The sequence below is a fragment of the Suricata suricatta genome, chromosome 2 (assembly GCF_006229205.1).
Source record: "Suricata suricatta isolate VVHF042 chromosome 2, meerkat_22Aug2017_6uvM2_HiC, whole genome shotgun sequence".
Taxonomy (NCBI): Eukaryota; Metazoa; Chordata; class Mammalia; order Carnivora; family Herpestidae; genus Suricata; species Suricata suricatta.
The window spans coordinates 75130555-75149870 of NC_043701.1; the positions used below are offsets into that span (position 1 = coordinate 75130555).

Here is a 19316-nt window from a genome sequence, read left to right on the forward strand (position 1 = left end):
AGATACATTAATGTAGCCGCATAAAATGGGGTTTCCACTCCTAAAACCTCCAGACGGAAATAGAAGGGATATGGGGCACATCGCTTACTTTGTTAATATGATTTTACATTGTGCCTGTCGTATCACAAGAACTCAGTAGTCTGTGTCTAAAACAAATGAGTATGTAAACAAACATGAATATTGGCTCCATTAGAAATACTGGCATGGTTACCAATAACCAGTAGAACCAAAAGATGCTTTTACTGGTCACTTAAACCATTCCTTTCTTGTAATGAAATTATGTATAATTTACGTCAGGTACCATATGAAAAGAACATTTCATCCTGAGCAGGACAACTTAGCCCAAAACTAATGTTGTGTCTCTGCTCCCCAGTAACAGGCCTGTGTCAAATTAGATGAGCTTTGGATTTCTCTACCTCAAGACTGGGCTTACGCAGTTACCCAGATTAAATGCTGAGCAGCTGTGCAGATCTGCTGGCCAGATACCAACTTAGTATCAGGGAGTAAGGACCACATCCTGACAGCCTGAGCACCGACACAGATGGGGATAAACGGTATGCCACCTTGCTAACTTGTTATCTTTATATAAAGTGCTGTCTTTCTCTCTCTCTTCTGGGGAGTTTTGCTCCTCTCAGGAGGGTTTCTTCATTGTTTTCAAAGCTAACACCTTCTACTTCCTAGGAGTAGTTGGTAGGCATTTAGGATGACTAACTTTCTAACCTATTACCTCTTCTAGGTAAAAGAGCTTGGTAAATAGATGACTCGGCAAAATAAGAGACTGGGCTTTTCAGAAGGTCTGCCAGGGCAATTTACCAAATCAATTCTAACTCCTTACCGTGCTGAACCTCAGTCTTATTGCCACCTCAGAGGAAAGGGTACTAGCAGGTGATGCTTCAATTCACAGACTCATTTTACTTCAGTTTGGACCTTGGGATCATCACTTTTTGGCAGTCACTCAAATCCTCTGTGCCCCAGGTTCTCCATTTTATAAAATAGGGTTAATAATAGTACTGACATTAGTGGATAACTGTATTAGATAAGTCAGTAGGTATAGCGATCTTAAACAGTTCTTAGCATGTGGTAAGTACTTGAAAAGTGTCAGTTACTTTTTACTGTCCTGTGTCTACCTCCTGGCAGTGTTAGATGGTTCCGACCAAGGAAAATGTGGCTTCTTGTGGCAGCTCTGATGACTTCTGTGTGGCACTGTAGATTCCTAACGGGGTAGGAGAGGATCAGGGCTTAAAGACTCCCCAGGAGGTAATTGCAAGGCATGAAACTCTAGTTGACACTTTTCCCCTTTCTTCTTTTTCCATTTTTCCATATTGGTGACTGGTAAATTTCTAGGGAAATAAAAAAAAATGGTTAGTGCAGTTTAGGTACCTTTATTCTGTCTAATTCATTTTAAAGAATGGGTGAAAGTTAGATCATGCCCAATAGTAGAGGTTTATTTTTCTCACAACACGGGAAATCTATAGAGTATTGGTTATTGGTCCAGTGGCTGAGGGGTTTTATGGTTGTGGCTCTGGAATTCTTGTGACCTTTTCTTCATATTTGTTACTTTATTGTTTGTCCCCTTCCAACTGAGCAAACCAAGGCTTTCCCAGACCTACCTCAACCCCCACGATTTCTCCAACAGGCCCTTTCTACAAAGGTCTCACAGTCTAGAACTGGAACACGGGCCAAGCCCTAACTGTAAGGGTGACTGGGAAAGTGTGGAACAAGGTTGTCAGATTGGATTTAAACAGATCATGATCCATTGCTTGGAACTAGACAGACACTGGAACCAGACATTGTCAGGACTCTGCCAAGAAGGTGGTGGCAATGATTGCCATTGGTCAGGCCATTAGCAATATCTTCTAAATCTGCATTCATATTTACACTCTTGTGTATTTCAGCGGTGAGCTCTTTTTTTGAACTCTCTTAGTTACTCATCAAAACAAATTTATAAGTATCTGTTTTACTTTTAAGAAAAATGAGGCAACTAATAAGTAGCAGGGACAGGATTCAAATTCAGGTCAGCTGATGTCATGCTGGTGCTCTAATCCACTTTCCCATAGTGATTATATTAGAACTAGCAGCAAAGTGATTACCTGGAAACTCCTTGAGAAAATGAAACATGATTTTCCAGGCTCATTACTAGAGAGAAGACTCTCTGGAATCTCCTGTTGTGAGCATCCTGAGTCAAGAATTACTTGTCACAGCAAGTGACCCAGAATTTCTGTGAAGCTCAGCCTTTCTTCTGAGCCCCTAGACACTTTCATATCTGTACCCATTTCAGGAATTCTATCTTGATCTCTTGAATTCTTCTGCCTAGGATTCTTTTTTGTTCTGTCAATTTATGGCAAGTCCCAGTAAAGTATAACTCATGCAGTGTGGATGACCCTGGACATTTCTTGACTTGTGATTACCCTTATGTAATGACATCTTTTCAAGAAACACTCACACATAACCAGCATGCCTGCTTTCTGCGTAGGGAGGAGTTCACAGTTCACCAAGGATGCCGTCGCCTATTTTCCACTCGGATGGCACTTACACCTGGTTTGAGGCCTAATTATGCCCATCAGCTCTGGCCTATATGTCTGGCTGTGCAGCTGCAGGGAGAGTTGGTGCTATGTTCACTTAACGGGAAATGAGCAGGATTCTCACAGAGGAGACCTAGGAGCTGCTTGTTGAGACTAGGGAAATCTAGGGCTTCTTTTTTTTTTTTTTTTTAACCATTCCTTTTTAGGCAGTGGGGGGCCTGGGTACACTGCACTAAGCACAATAAAATATAATCCTCTAGCACCCATAGTCTTCTCCTTTATTTTTTCCAACATCATCTCTTCACAATGGTCCTTCTTTCCAGTCTCCATCACAGAAATGGAAAACCTTTTCACATACCTGTCAAGTTATTAACACCTCAGTGTAAGTATAATCTGTTCTTCTCATAAATTCTCAGAATCTGAGAAAGCTTTAGAGACCTTAGCACCTCTTTCTAGAGCAGAAGCTAGCACACTTTTTCTCTAAAGGGCCAGAAGATAAATATTTTAGACTTTGCTGGTCATCTGATCTCTGTTGCACATACTTAACTCTGCCATTGTAGCATGAAGACAGCCATCTGTAATACATAAATGAATGAGCAAGGCTCTGTTTGAATAAAATTTTATTTGTGAACTCATAAATTTGACTTTCACATAATTTTCATGTCTTAAAATATTCATCTTTAAACATTTTTCCAGCCATTTAAAAATGGAAAAAAAAAAACCACCTCTTCTCATCTCATGAGTTATACAGAAAGATTTGGCCTGTGGGATGTTTGTTGAGCCTTGTTCAAGAGCAAATCTATCTAATAAAATCATCTGTGATGATGGAAATGGCCTATAATATTCAGCACTTGAAATGTGGCTAATGAAACTGATGAACTGAATTTTAAATTTTAATTGAATTTGAAATTTGATTTTAAGTAACCGCCTACAACTAGTGGCTACAGTATGGAACAGATGTAGAACTCCATTGTTTATCTTACAGGTATTAGGAACTCCAGTTTTTGTATCTTTTAGATCAGAAATTTAAATACCTAGAAGAAGAAGTCTCACTGGCCTAATTAGGACAAAATCACAGAGACACATGCCTTCAGGAGCCCCTTTATTGGTTGGGGTTAAGGGGGATGTCTTGCAGAAGAGAGCCTGAACATACAACCAAACAGGGGATTGCTACAACTTCCTGAAGTCGTTGCCTTTCAAAAGGAGGTCCCTAATGGAAAAGGAAGGGAATGACTTCAAAGTGACATACTCTTGGTAGCAGCAGAGTTGACTTGTATAGTCTGGCATCTGTCAGAGAATGTAATTGTCATTTTAGAATATGCTACGTGTGGGATACCTGGGTGGCTCATTTGGTTGAACATCTGACTTTGGCTCAGGTCATGCTCTCACAGTTAGTGGGTTCGAGCCCTGCGTTGGGCTCTTTGCTGGCTGCTCAGAGCCTGGAGCCTGCTTCACATTCTGTGTGTCCCTCTCTCTCTTTGCCCCTCTCCTGCTTATGATCTGTCTCTGTCTCTCAAAAAAAAATAAATATTGAAAAAATAAAATAAAAAATAAAATAAAATAAAATATGCTATGTATGTAGTCAGTCAACATGTATTATTAAGCATCTGCTCTGTACTAAGCACAGGCTAGGTGCCCTCATAAATTGTTTCAGATTTATTTTGCATCTTATGAAAGTTCTCACATAGAGTGCTGTTTTGCAAAGCATTAAAATGAAATCAAATGGCCTCATCATGAAAATAATATGGATTATCAGAAGTCACGTCAAGACTATGTTATGAAAAAGCTCAGACTTGAACTTTATATCAACTTCTGAAACTCTGGAAAAGTTTTTTTTTTTTTTTTTAACTTTTAGAGCTTTGACCCTGCCAAGTAATGGCTTGTTTACTAGTCTAAGCTGCTAGTCATTCTTACCTTCTCTTTGGGAACCCCCTGAAAGCTTCCTTGTTTGTGTGATGTGTGTGAGAGGGTGGGGATACTCAGTCTGAATAAGAAATCAGATAAGGCACCACTGACATTTCCTCTGAAGCTTAAATGATAGGAAGATATAAGTCAGGATGATTTTGGAACAGAGATTTCTAGAAACAGCAACTGCAAGGGATCTACTACAAATGAACTTCCTTTGTGAAAGAAAGGAAACGTGGCCGCAGGAGTTTGGAGTCTCATACAGCAGTACAATGATGAGAAGTGGAATTCTGGAGATCGTCTATGATCAAGTTATAAAATCAAGCATGTTAAACACTCAGCACACATCTGTCAGGTATCTCATTTGAGCACACAATGCACAGAAATCACATCACTGACTTAGGAGTCAGGGCTGTTCGTTGATGGCCAAGTTGAAGGTGAAGATTCAGCCAATAAATGTGCATCCAACTGAGCTATAATATAGGTTGGTCGAATGATGTCCCCAGTTTTCTTCAAGGTATTGTGGGCCACATAGTTCAGAGTGAAATGCCTAATGTGGAACTCAGTGTCGGGCATGTAGTTGTCCAGAGACCTCTAACTGTGGATGAGTTGATCTCTTCTCATCTTCTGTTGGGATTTTTAAAAAATCTCAAAATTCTGGTAAATTGAAGAGCTCAGACAACCAAGAAAAACTAGCCCATTAAATCATAGAAAATGTAGAGCTAAGATATCTAACAAGAAAAGTAATTTGCTCTAAACAGAAATCAACAGAAATTCCAAAGAACTAGGAGATAAAACAGACACAAAACAAATTGGAACCAATTAGCAAAGTTATTAAACCTATGGAGCCCCAGAGAAGCTGTATGTGCAATATAATCTGCAGTCTGATTGCTTGTTTACTGGAGCCTTCCACAGCAACCAAGGTTTTGAATCACATTTGTAAAGGTGCTGCAACACCGGTACTTTAAATTTCTGTGAATGAAGGATTCTGTGATAGAGAGAATTCCTTTGCTTCATTAAAAGGTTTGGAAATCTACTATGAACAGGGAATTTGCAAGGTGTTGTTTCCCATGGTCGACAGTGAAACTATTTTGAGCACACTTAACAATGGTAACGTGGGGATGGCAATTGTTAGTGCAAATGCAGGCAGAGTTGACAGTATAGATAGAATGTGACTCATGATCCTCTTCACCGTAGTCAGTGCAGTCATACTGGCCATCGGTTGGAGGTCTTTGCCCAGCTCTTGAGCATTGACACAGAGGTGGTGTGATATCACCACCAAATGTAACTTCCTTTCTTAACTATGGGTATCAAAATTTCTAGAACTCAAATATTACTGTAGAGACTTGGTGTTATAAAAATATTTTTTATTTATGAAGATATAAAATTTTCATTGCTACCAATAAAAGTGGCTTAATAGTATACAATACTGAAAAGTGTTATCATTCCCAGAAAACTTTATCAGGATTTTAAGACCTTCTTATGGTTATTCCAGGAGAGATAAGCTAATAAACACATATTTGCCAACAAGGTGGGTTAAATATAAAGCATAGAAATTACTAGGTTTTAAGTTACTCATGAGGTTCTAAATTAGCTAGTTTTTATATCTGATTCATCGCAACTATTTTATTTTTAACCATTGAAGAGGCTCCTTGATGACCCTGAGGACATAAAAATGGTGAAGGAAGGGCTTACAAGGACAGTGAATGCAGATGAGGTGCAAGTATGGAGAGAGGTGTGGCATCCAAGTTCCACAGTCCATTGTATCTTTTTATTTCAGAAATCTAATTAGAAATAATTATATACTTACATCAAGCACAAATGGTGACTGTGCTGAGGAACACATTGTGGTTTTATTTTCTTTCTAGTGAGACTATTTTATTGTACCTGCTTAGCTTTATAATTTCTTGAAAGTTTCAAAACAATACAAAAATATCCCTGTCTGTTGACAGGCAAGCGGTTGGTTCTCATCCACTTTAGTTGTGTTTCTTCTGAGGAAACTATATCTTAATGTTTTGCAGCTGACTTGTCTCCAGCTCCTCCTCGTCTTCCCTAGATGGTACAGCTGTAGAGGCCCGATTCTCTGGGCATCTCGATACTGATCAGCCTTCATGACTTCGTGGCAGACACATCTGGCCTTTTTGAAGGAGTAAACCCAGGTCTCAAATATCTCTGCATCCCAAAGGTAATCCTGGGATTAAAAAAAAGTCATTTTCTGCAGTATGGCAAGATGAAACTCTGAATAGAAATACTTATCCTAATGTTTTAAAAAAATTCCATTTTTGGCTATAATATAATTGAATTTTAGGAAGTGCTCTTTTCTTATTCACACAATTTTTGGCTCTTTCTTTTAGCACCACACACATAAAGCTAGAAGTAAAGTATTAAGGTTGACGATACCTCCTGAGAGATGAACTATAGTTAAAAAAAACTCTTCAAGGAAAGTGAAGGTAGTGTGAAGTCCACACATTTATACTCCTCTATTTCCCACCAAAGGAGGATTCCGCCAGGAATATGATGATATAAACAAGGAGAGGAAGGCTCTCCATGGACCACTGAGCTGTTATTGTCTGGAACCGGTTCATGTCCTATGCTATTCCTGTAATCTTTTTTTTGGACAAATAACCCAGTTTTCTTTTTTGATATTGGATAAATCTGATGCCCCAAATATTGACTTTTCAATGTAATTGCAATTTTATTTGATGGGATCTTAAAGAAACAGGAGTAATAATTTTGTATGTCAATTCAGATGTATGCCCATTGAAAGACTTGCGGCTGTGTACGCACATACAAACATATAAATACTAGTTTGGAATGGAATGAAATGATTCTTATGATTTTAGATTTTTGTCTTTAGAAAGATGATCAATTATTTAAGTTTAGAATGCAGCCCTCCAGGGGACAATGTAATCCATAAGTGGCTGAGATTTTCAGTTATGCCTAGTAATTTGTCAAATGTTCACTTCACTTAGCATTAGTGTTTATTGATAATTTTTATAATCTCTGTGTTACTCTGATCCTTTGGATCACATTTTTATTTTCAAATTTATACCTTTAAGTCTAATTAGTGATTACTCATCACTCTAAGAGCTATTTAATAGTCTTTAAATATGTGTTTTAAAATGCCCTTGTCTGGTTTCAATGTCTGCATGTGTGTTTGTGAAATTCTTCCTAAATAGCCACAGTACAAGAATAAAGCATTTGATACTGACTCAAATACACAAACTGTTCAATTCAAACGTATGTAAATCATCTTGGGTTCAATTATGTTTATTCCATCTGTTTTTATCATCTGCTGTTACGATAATTTATCATTTCTACATGGTATAAAAATGTAAATGAATCAAGAGAGGAAACACATCTGTGGACTGTTACTTAATAAAACTACGTTGGGCAAGTGAGCTAAGTCATAATAATTAATTAAATTTCACTGCCCATGTATGCTTGTAATTGTATATTTAGTGTGCATTTGCATAATCACATAATGGGATCTATATGATTCATGCTTTCTTGGGCATAATGTGGATGCACAAATTATCAGTTCAGAATTAGAGTTGCTTATAAAGGTATCACAGACACATTTTGCTTTTTTTCAGGAAATGATGTATAGGAAGTAAATTTTAAAAAACTTTGTCTTTAATGCTTAGTGATTTTTGAGAGAGAGAGAGAATGTGAGCAGGGGAGTGGCAGAGAGAGGGAGACACAGAATCTGAAGCAGGCTCCAGGTTCTGAGCTGTCAGCATAGAGGCCTATACCCGGCTTGAACTCGCAGACCACAATATCATGACCTGAGCCAAAGTTGGATGCTCAACCGACTGAGCCACCCAGGCCTTCTTAAATACCTTCAATTTTAAGAACTGTTCTCTCAGGTTCTGGAGACCTGCCTAACACCAGCAAAAATGGCCTTGGACCACAGCTTTCTGGACATACTTGTTTTAGGAGTCCTGTTCCCAGCAGGCCTCTGCAGGCTCCATAATGGTTGAAAGAGAAAGGCTAAAAAAATATGTATTTTTAAAATTTTATTTGTGAGAGAGAGAGCATGAGATTGAGCACATGCATGAGCAGGGTGGTGGGGGCGGGCAGAAAGAGAGAGGGAGAGAGAGACTCTGAAGCAGGCTCTGTGCTCTCAGCACAAAGCCCTATGTGGGGCTCAAACTTGTAAACTGTGAGATCATGACCTGAGCTTAAGTTGTAGGTTCAACTGACTGAGCCAACCAGGTGCCCCCCTCCCTGCCATTTTTTTTTTAATTTAAGTTGAGCGTTCTTAAAGTTCAGCAAAGTAACTGTTTGAAAAGACATCAGATCTGACTTCAACAAGTTCTGGCTTTGTTCTTTAAAATCCTGCTTTTAAAAGTACACCTGGGGCACCTGGATGGCTCAGTCGGTTAAGTGGTCGACTTCGGCTCAGGTCATGATCTCACAGTTCGTGGGTTCAAGCCCCACGTCAGGCTCTGTGCTGACAGCCTGGAGCTGCCCCTCCCCCACTCATTCTCTGTTTCTGTCTCAGTAATAAATAAAAACATAAACATTTTTTTTAAAAGTACACCGGTAGTATATTTTTGTATCAGGGAAGGGTTTACTCTTTTGGAGAGGTGGTGTGAGCAGGTCAGATTAGGTATTGTTCTGAGCCAGGTTGTATGCCTAGGACCCCTCACTCGTAATATTTTTGACTGAATCACATTCCAATCAGTCTAATCCTCAAATGAATGTAATTAAAAAATGAAGTCTAAATAGTGGTTTTAGGACCATATCCTGGGGCAATGCGTACTGGCCTTAAACTCATAGACATAAGCAACTTCTAGCATGTGCTGCAGGTGATTGGGGCAGTTTTTCAGAGTGATGCGCTGTAGACAGCAGACTCCAGACAAAATCTAGGTTGGGCACTGCCCATCTCTACCTCCTTAAAATGTAGTCATCTCCATCTGCCCTCCGATTAGCGGATCAAAATAGCTAACAGCAAGTTTAAATGACAGACACTTAACTTCTCAGGTATACCTGCATATTGAAAAGAACCTTGTAAATTTGAATACATTTTGAAAATGCCAATCAAACCATTCCCCTGCCTCATCTCCTTTCCTGGCTCCTCCAGTTCAAATCTAAATTCCTCAGTGCACGTAGCACTGTTTACTGGCTGTTTCATCATTTGGTCATCTTGGCTTTCTTGCTCTGCCTTGCTTGTCATTCACCAATTATCCTGTTGTGGCTTAAGAACTGGATTGTCAAGGAACCTCAAATGAACACAAGTTGAATGCTGCCATATTTTTTTTTTAAATGGGCAAATGGTGTCAGGGTCTGGACTGTTTCAGTCTCATAATTAGAGTCTTTTCTCTCTAAAGCCAAATTAAGGAGTAGGTCAGTTGGGTGGCTATTCCAGGTACCAGTCAATTGAAGATACTAAAATGTGGTTAGAATAAATTAGAAATATGGAACCAGTTAATTCAGGTACTAAGTGTAAATTTTTTATAACTGGACAAAAATAAAAAGTGTTTCTCCTTCTCCCAAAGGAGATGGTGCCTTTGTGTGAAAATAAAAATATAACACAGCACAGGTATTGCACACTCGTTTATTCAGTGGGCACTTTCTAGTGGGTAGAGCAGGTTCAAGTTGCAAATTAAAGTGACAATGCAGATTACCAACCCAGAGAATAGTCAGAGAAGCAGCTAAAATGCAGCTAACTAAAAATTTTTTTTCAAAGAGAAAAGAATATAAATTCCTTAAGAATTTATTAAGAATGAATGGGTTTGTTTTCATATTTAAATTTTAAGCTCTTGTGCTCACTTCAGCAGCACATATACTAAATTTTAAGCTCTTTTGGAAAATGTGTGCCCCTGTCCAAAAAAAAAAAAAAAAAACCCTCTCAAAAATTTCAGAAAAACATGCTTGTAGAACAAAATGTATAGAGAAGCTATTGCCCTGGTAATAAAAGAAATAAACCAAATAAATAAAAGAGAAAACAACAAAAAAAAAACCAACTAAAGATATTTTGAATAAGTCTCACTGGGAAGAAAAGTCTATAATTCAAAGAAATTTCAAATAAGTTAAAATGCTATGGTGTATCAGTATATTTAATAATTACTTGTTTTGAAGATGAAGAAGGGATGCAGTTTTGATTACTATAACATATTTCTTCCTTAATCTGGTAAACATTGAATTCTGTTTCCCTTCTGAGTCTCCTTGTTGGTAGGAACAATTCCTCTTCTTCTACTTAACCTTCTTTCTTTTGTAAAGTTTTAATTTTGAATTAATTTAAGACTTACAAAAATTACAAAAATAATGCGAAGAGTTCCTCATGCACTTCATCTAGCTTCTCTGAAAAATGCTTCTGACAGTACATCAGTGGTGGACTCGGGAATGACTTATTCAGAATAAAGTTACCCCGTGCAATAGCAAATATGACCAAGGAAATCATTTACAGCAGAAGTGAGCCACTGGGCCACACAGAATCCTCCAGTTATACATCTACCTTGTCACCCAGAAAAAGTTGACTTTGTAGTACTGTGAACTGACCTACTGAAAACCCAGTATGTCTCCAACTGTGGTGTGATACACCATGAGTTGGTGATGCTGTCCTACAAGATGCCATTTGTGCTTTGAATTGGGGGCTAATATTCAGTCCTCTTTCTCCCATAGCCAAATCTTCCCGAGTCAAAGAAAGAGACTTAGGAATGGTTTCTTTCACTATTATAGCTAAGAACTCCTCCCTCCCTTGTGATTTTTGTCTCTAATGATGTTTGCTCTCATTCCCACAACCTTGGTTTTAGATGTTTCAGAAGATTTTGTTACTAGGAAAGTAGGATTCTACTGGAGTTGTGGGGGGTGGTATAAAGATGGTTTTCTTGAGGTGGATTGGAGTTGAGATTAACACCTGGTCATCTTGAGCTCCTTATTCCACTGAACCAATACAATAGATAGATAAAGAGATTACTAACCTGGTTGACATGCCTGATTCCAGTTGAGAAGGGAAAGTTGGATTGCTCTTGCAGTGGGACTTAGAAGACTCACTGGGGACTTAATAGTGAAAGTTAATGGGATATTAGGACAAGCCAATAAAGGCTGGACTACCAAAGGCTTAGCTTCTTCAGAGAATAGTGTGTAGGTCACTAGGTGGAGAATCTCTACTACCAAGGTGGTGGTTAAGGTCAAGGGGAACATGGGATGTATGTTGGAAGAAGGATGTGTCAAAATATTATTACTGGAAGGAAGAACAGAAAAGATATGTATATTATGTATATTACATATAAACACATATTTTGCTACATATTTAAAAATATATTATGAATATAAGTTCTGTATATATTGAGAAAGAAAAAAAGCAGCTTCTGACATCTGGTAACTGGTCTGATGCTTCTAACTAAGCCATGTTTTTCCCCTATTGTACATAACCTCACAGAAAATTAATGTTGGACATGGTGACTTGAAACTATAATCAAATGAGACAAAAGGAAGAACACCAATCAAGCCACAAACCACCAAACAGCCCCCTCTCCCACATAATAAGAGTAATTGCTGCTGCTTTTTCATTCATGGAATTATCCTCATCCTAGTTCTCCCTCGGCGTAGCGAGTAAGAAACCCAACTTGTTCACCTTGTTCAACTGATGCTGTTTGGCGGAAGGACATGTATTTGGACCCATTCTGAACTCCCTAGTTGAGAATACTCCTTGTGAGGTTAAGGTGGGTTTGCAAGGCCTCCTGCTGTCAGATGATGACCGATATCTACCCCCACTCGATTGTTTTTGTTTGAGCACCGACCCCCCCAGTCACCTTGTTGATTGATATGGGGAGTGATGTGTCCCCTTATTCTGGCCCTAATATGCTGATTGCACCTTGTGAAGGAAGTTATTGTAGGAACTTCTTCTTTTGTGATTATAGGAGCAAACATTGCATTTCCTAGGAATCCTGTTTTTCTTATACTTTCCCTTAAGCATATAGGCTATTGACCCCTGCTCACAAAGAACTAACTTTTGCCTTTGCTATGCTAAAAACATTGTCTTGTGTTTGAATGCTAAAGATACCTTCCTTCCCCATATGATAAGCATCTAAATCACCTACATCAGTCACTATTGATAAAGGTTATGCATGAGTCTTCTACAAATCTATGTTCTGGGAAATTTTACATGTCAAAGAAATTTATCATCAGATATCATTGTCTAAGGCAAATGCCACATCTGTGCTGTTCCCCATACACTTAATCATAAATAAAGCTGAGTCTCAGTCAGTGCAAAGATGCCTGCCTAGTGATCAGAAAGACTCCCGTGGCTCTCTCATCCCTCTCTCGCTGACACCATGCATCCTTCAGGGACCCCTGGACTGGCTGGACACGACTCTGGCAGACATGGGTAATATTAACCACACATTTCTCTTTTTCTATTTCCTTTCTTCTCCTCTTTCATATAAAGAGTGTTGTCCTTAATTCTTTCATTAGTTTGTTCGTGCAGAATACTGTGTAGGATTTTGACTGAGTTAGATGAGAAATCACCACTGATGGAGACATTCTCTCCCTCTCTGGAGAAGGTGAGGGTAGCTTGGTTTGTATGAAGGATTGTTGTGCCATGATGGGCAGATACAAGCAGTTCCTGTGATAGGAAACTTAAATACAAGTGGGGCATGAGGATGGAGGCTGGAGAGCAAACAGGATACACTGTGCCAAACGTTTGCCTGTTACTCTCAGATCCATTTCCCTTCTTCCTCTACACTGCCTGGGTTCACAAGGGTCCCAATTTCTGTAAACTACATTGCCCACTGGTTTCTAAATAGGTTTGACCAAAAGGAGGAATTGACAGAACATTGGCAGGAGGAGTTGGGAAGAAGCCAGTGGTGCTCCTGGTGATGTTTAAGAGAGTGGCTACATCTCTTCCATGTTTCTAGGTCCAGTCAGAAAGCCACTCCTTCTTAGTGGCTTTTGCCTTGTTCTGGCTCCTGTGTGCAGGCTTTCTCTTCTTGCCCCTGATAACACCATCTGCTCTGTTTGCTCACCTGCCCTAAAAATGATAGCAACTTCCTGCTGTTGTTATTTTCTGGTTGCCTTAACTTTTCTTGTTTTCAGCTCTTCCCACATCTCTGTAAATGGTTATCTTCTATTGCAATACCTATGTTAAATTATGTTTTCCTCAGCCTAATCTAATGATATACTGGATAACCCTAATTTGTAGATGCCTTTTAAACACTTTTATAGAAAATAAATGATGAGTCTTGTCACTGGTTATTTTAATAAAATTATATTTTCCAGACTGGAACAGCTTAATTCTAAGAAGCTCAAAGTGATTTTTGATACCAAATCCTGTGGAATCACAAATCACAAAAATTAGGTGCAAACCCACCATTTTCTCTATATTTTCCCTAGTTACATGTGATTTCACTATGGCTTATAAATATTTGAAGCAGTTAAGTGAAAAAATTCTTAATAGTCATTTCCTAATGATTTGAGATTTAAAAATAGACCTGACAAGAGTAGGGGGCTAGGATAAAACATAAATCTTAATGTTTTTTTCTGTCCCCAGAAACTAGTTGAAGGACATGATCTTCTCATTATAATTCAGATTTGCCCTGGCTTTAGCAGGAGTTATGCACAAATCCAGCTGGAGAAGAGGATCTTAAATTTTTATTCTCTCAGTGGGTACTTGTCTGGATCTGCTTTCTCAAGGCTAAATGATACTCCAAGGTGCTTTCAAGATCACAATTGAATAAGTCTCAAACTCTTGACATGTCTGGAGGAGAACTTTGGGGTAGGTCATCATCTTTGCAAACTGCCTCATATTTTAGCAAGGCAAAATAATAGCTAAGTGTAGGAATACAATTAACAAAAACATTTATATCTCTAAACTTTGGATACAATTTCATATTGAAGTTGTGTTGATTCTCTATTGTTAATGTTTTTGAATGGCTGCTACAGTTACAATCATAGCTGGAAATTTTTATTTTTTTTCTTTTTAAAAAATGTTTACTTATCTTTAGAGAGAGAGAGAGAGAGAGGGAGAGACGGCATGAGTGTCAGGAGGCAGAGAGAGAGAGGGGAGTGAGAATCCCAAGCAGGCTTCGTGCTATCATGAGCTGTCAGAGCTATCAGAGCCTTGACATGGGGCTTGGTCTCACAAACCATGAGATCATGACCTGAACCAAAATTAAGAGTCAGACACATAACCAACTGCACCACCCAGGTGTCCCTGGGAGTTTTTCCTACACAGATTTAAATAGTGAAGAAATAATTTATTTCAGAAGAAGAGTATCAGCCATTGGGGACATTCTATTTGGGTTTACTAAAACCAATATGCAGAATTCGACTTCCTCTGTGCTGATAATCAACATGCTTTAGGGAATGTGATGTTCCCCAAAGGCCCAGAGAAGAGTTCACACCCATCTTTGGAGCTCAGGAGAATTTTGTTTCTCTTTTGGTTTTTCACTATATATTTGGTAAATGGCCCTTTGTGGCCTGAAAGAATTAGCATGCCTCCTTTACTGCCCAAATTACCTCCTGGGAGTGACTTGTGGAAAAATCTGGCTCCCTGTCTTTGAAGAGCTTTGAGCAAGTTGGATGAAAGCAGTTGTCAAGAAGCAAGTAGAAATACATGCTGTTTATCGAAGTGTTGAATATGTTTATTATATGAGCCTATTAGCCACAGGGGATGTTTAAAATTTTCAGCAAATAAACCTTCAAACCAGATTATTTTTGTGTATCTGTCTTAGTATATTCCATGAACATGCAAGTCATTTATAGAGTGCATCTTCTCTCAATTCAGGAAAGATTTCTTCTGTCCTTTTTCTGTTGTTAAAGAGGCAAGAAAGTAGGTAGAATTATAGAACATGGTCATGTGAAGGAATCAGTGTTAAGCATGGAGGAAGGGAGAGTTGCATGGTGTATAGATGCACAAGTGCAGGACTTGAAACACCTCAAACCACAGGTCATTTTAAAATTTGAATAAAAATTGGGTCACCTGGGTGGCTCAGTCAGTTAAGCATTCAACTTTGGCTCAGGTCATGATCTCTCTGTTCGTTTGGGGGTTCCAGCCCCGCATCGGGCTCTGTGCTGGCAGCTTAGAGCCTGGAGCCTGTTTTGGATTCTGTGTCTCCCTCTCTCTCTGCCCACCTCCCCTGCTCATACTGTGTTTCTCTCTGTCTCTCAAAAATAAATAAACATTAAAAAATTTTTAAATTAGAATAAAAATTAAAAATGTCACCTGGTAATGTGTTTTAATTCACACCTGTTTTCCCACCTTGAGCCATTTCTCTTTTTCTCTGCAAATCTAAATATTACCTGCATCTGATCACTCAATTCACATCTCTCCTTGGAGTTTTCTGATAACAAGTGAATGTATAGACATCTCCTTCCTCTGAAGTCTCATTGTTCCTATTGTCTGTATCACTCTGAGGCAAAGTATGAGGCATTCAATTATACTCAATCAATGTTAGTGGAATGAGTCAAGCAGAAGCTTCATCCTTGCATTGTGTTTGAAAATCACATCATTTTCATGTTATTTGATTTTGTTTGTTTAAGCCTTATTTCCCTTTCCAGACTATAAACTACTTGAAGGCAGGAATTAGGTTTTATATCACTTGGGTATTATTCACAAGGCCTTCCTGCTGCAGTCCTCAGCATATACATAAACACTTATTTATTGGTTTTTGATTACTCCTGTCATGATACATCAACTCGTGGTTGGCGTGGAACATCCTAAGATGATTCACTCCTACTCTCCAATATTGATCCTCCATCAGATAGTAAGCGATTCAGCACCCAGAAGCCTGGGTGGTTACCGTGTTAATTTTCCATGAAAAAGTCTCAGTGCTTAGCACTGATTTGATCTGTATTTATTCAGATATGATGTTGCTCCTCTGAGTTTGGTGGGTCATAATTTGCCCTTATGTTGTCACTTTGAAGGATGTAGTATCTTAGAAATTCCATTCTTGGTAAAAATATTTTGTTTCAATATGATTTTTTGCCCCGTAGACCAGCACTTCTAAGTGATTTAAAGCAGGCTTGCAACCTTTATCTGAAGAAGCATTTGTATTTCTCTCCTTGCATCTGCCCTTAGAAATTATGAAAGGTCACAAATGGAATTAGGTTGTGTAATTTGCTCAGAGGTGGCTGGAAAGCTAGCTATTGTAGGTTTCTGGAAATTTAAATAAGTGAAGATGGTTCAGATATTTTCAGAAAGAGCTTCTTTGTTAAATGGCTCAGTATTGATAAAGCCCTTTTCATAGAGAACAACAGGGCCTGCTGAGGGCTCAGAGTTCTTTTGTGACTTTGAAGCCAAAAAGGCAAGAAAATATGCTGTAAAGGTTCCCTTGAACCTAGCCAATCGGGCAGTCCCAAGAGGGCTTCTTTGTGCCCTTAAGGCTAAGTCCTGGGGTAAACACAAATCAGGCACAGGCTCTGCCTTCAGGAAGCTCATCTTCTAATGCAGGAGAAAGAATATCCTGATTTGCACATGAAAAACTGCGTGTTGAGGAAACAAAGATTGCTTAGAGCAGGGAATGATTATTTCTCCTCTGAATTACCAGAAGGTGACAGGAAAGCCTTTTGGAAAGAGGCAGCTTTTGAACTGGATTTTGCAGTTGAAAAAGGAATGATCCAGACAGGGCACAGGTATATATGAGGGTGGCTCGGAGCAGGAGCATGAAAAGGGGAGCATTTCAGGAAAGGCAACATGATTTGTAAATCACAGGAGCTGCCCGGTGATGTGGACATGTAGGAAATATGGATGCTTGAGATGCTGTAAGCTGTTCTGAATTACTAGAGCATCAAGTGTGAGAAGAGTAGCAGAGGTAAATTTGGAAATTCAGTCCATTCATTCATATCATGGTAAATTCTGCGTACAGTGCTGAAGAATTTGGGCTTTAGTCTGTAGGGAATTGGAATCTAGTGATGTGCTAGACGCAGGGAAGAGGCATGATCAGATTATCATTTTAGAAATTTACTTGTATGAGGAGTGCCTAGGTGGCTCTGTCAGTTAAGTATCTGACTCGGTTTTGGCTCAGGTCATAATCTTATAGCTCGTGAGTTTGAATCCCACATCTGGCTTTGTGCTGACAGCATGGAACCTGCTTGGGATTCTCTCTCTCCCTCTCTCTCTCTGCTCCTTCCCTACTCTCTCTCTCTCTCAAAATAAATAAACTTAAAAAAATTATTTATTGGCTTTAGTAACATTCTGTTTAGTAGAAATTCATATTTTCATGGAAGGAAGATAGATTTAATTTTATATTAGTTGGGAATGTTTCTTTATTCTCAAATATATCTTACTAATTATTATGTAGATATCATCTTATACACTGTGTGTGGACTGCAGTTTTAAGATCAGCCTTATAAATTCATATCAAAGACAAGCTATGGTAATAGTAAGAATATTTTTTAGTTAATAAAAATGAAAATATTTTAAATTAAGTTGGTTACTGAATATTTCTTTTTGTGTGTGTGGCTCTAGGAATCTCTAATACTCCAGGACTATTTTTCTTAGATTGGAGTAGCATTTTATTTATTTATTTATAATTTTTAAAAATCTTTATTTATTTTTGAGAGAGAAAGACAGAAAGAGACAGAGCATGAGTGGGGGAGACACAGAATCTGAAGCAGGCTCCAGGCTGTGAGCTGTCAGCACAGAGCCTGACACAGGATTGAACTCAAGGAACCACAAGATCATGACCTGAGCTGAAGTCAAACGTTAACTGACTGAGCCACCCTGGTGCCCCAATTGAGGAGTATTTTAAAATAACTAGACCAGACCTTACTTAAAACTATCAAACATTTAGAAACTGCTGAGAAATAATTGTCTTTTGTTAGTGGAAATACATTTAAAAACCAGGTCCGTGAATGACATTTTAGGACTTCAATGAATTATAAAACCTTTTATGTAGAACCAGAGATGCTATGTTCATTTAGGACACTGACAGGTGGTTCATATGTGTAATACCACAAAGATTATTTTATGTTTCTGGTGTAAGTTACTTAAAATTTGTAAGAAGATTGCTTCTTGCTCCTCTGACACATTTTTAGTGCATTTTAAAAGCATAAGTAGCTTAGGTAATCATTTAAAAATCTTTTGTACTTTTTTCAATGCCCATTATCAAATAATTCATGGAATGAAGTTTTATTAAGTGGTACGGATGTATCAGAATATATGTCACATTCAGTTCCACTTGTATCATTCATAAAACTATTCACCAGCACATGCAAAATAGAGCACAATGGATGGTTTTCTATGACTTTCTGTTTTAAAACACATCAGAGACTTCACTGAGCATTCCGGGCAGTTTCCTTCAAACTCATAACAGCATGAAAAAACAAATGTAGCAAATAATAGCAAACACTTACATAGGACTTACTAGGTGTTGGCACATGTGTGGTCTTTACCAATCTTGATTCATTTTTTTTTTAATTTCAATATTTTATTGTCAAGTTGTTTTCCATACAACACCCAGTACTCTTCCCCATAAGTGCCCTCCACCATCACCACCACCTCTTTTCCCCCCTCCCCCTTCCCCTTCAACTCTCAGTTCATTTTCAGCATTCAATAGTCTCTCAAGTTTTGTATCCCTCTCTCTCCCCAACTCTCTGTCCCTCCTCCCCTCCCCCTGGTTCTCCATTAGGTCTCTCCTATTTTCCTGTTAGACCTATGAGTGCAAACATATGGTTTCTGTCTTTCTCTGCCTGGCTTACTTCGCTCAGCATGACACCCTCAAGGTCCATCCACTTTCCTACAAATGGCCATATGTCACTCCCTCTCATTGCCATGTAGTACTCCATTGTGAATATACACCACATCTTCCTGATCCACTCATCAGGTGACGGACATTTAGGCTCTTTCCATGTTTTGGCTATTGTTGACATTGCTGCTATGAACATTGGGGTACATGTGCTCCTATGTATCAGCATTTCTGTCTCTCTTGGGTAAATCCC

The 19316-nt window shown here is 38.7% G+C and overlaps 1 long non-coding RNA gene across 1 annotated transcript; it reads left to right on the forward strand.

Annotated features, from left to right (window-relative positions):
* The first annotated feature begins 409 nt into the window (after nt 1-409).
* On the forward strand, nt 410-12014 carry LOC115282457. Its single transcript, XR_003904636.1, has 3 exons — nt 410-554; nt 6449-6612; nt 11818-12014. It is a non-coding gene; the product is annotated as an uncharacterized LOC115282457 (long non-coding RNA).
* Nucleotides 12015-19316: the final 7302 nt, after the last annotated feature.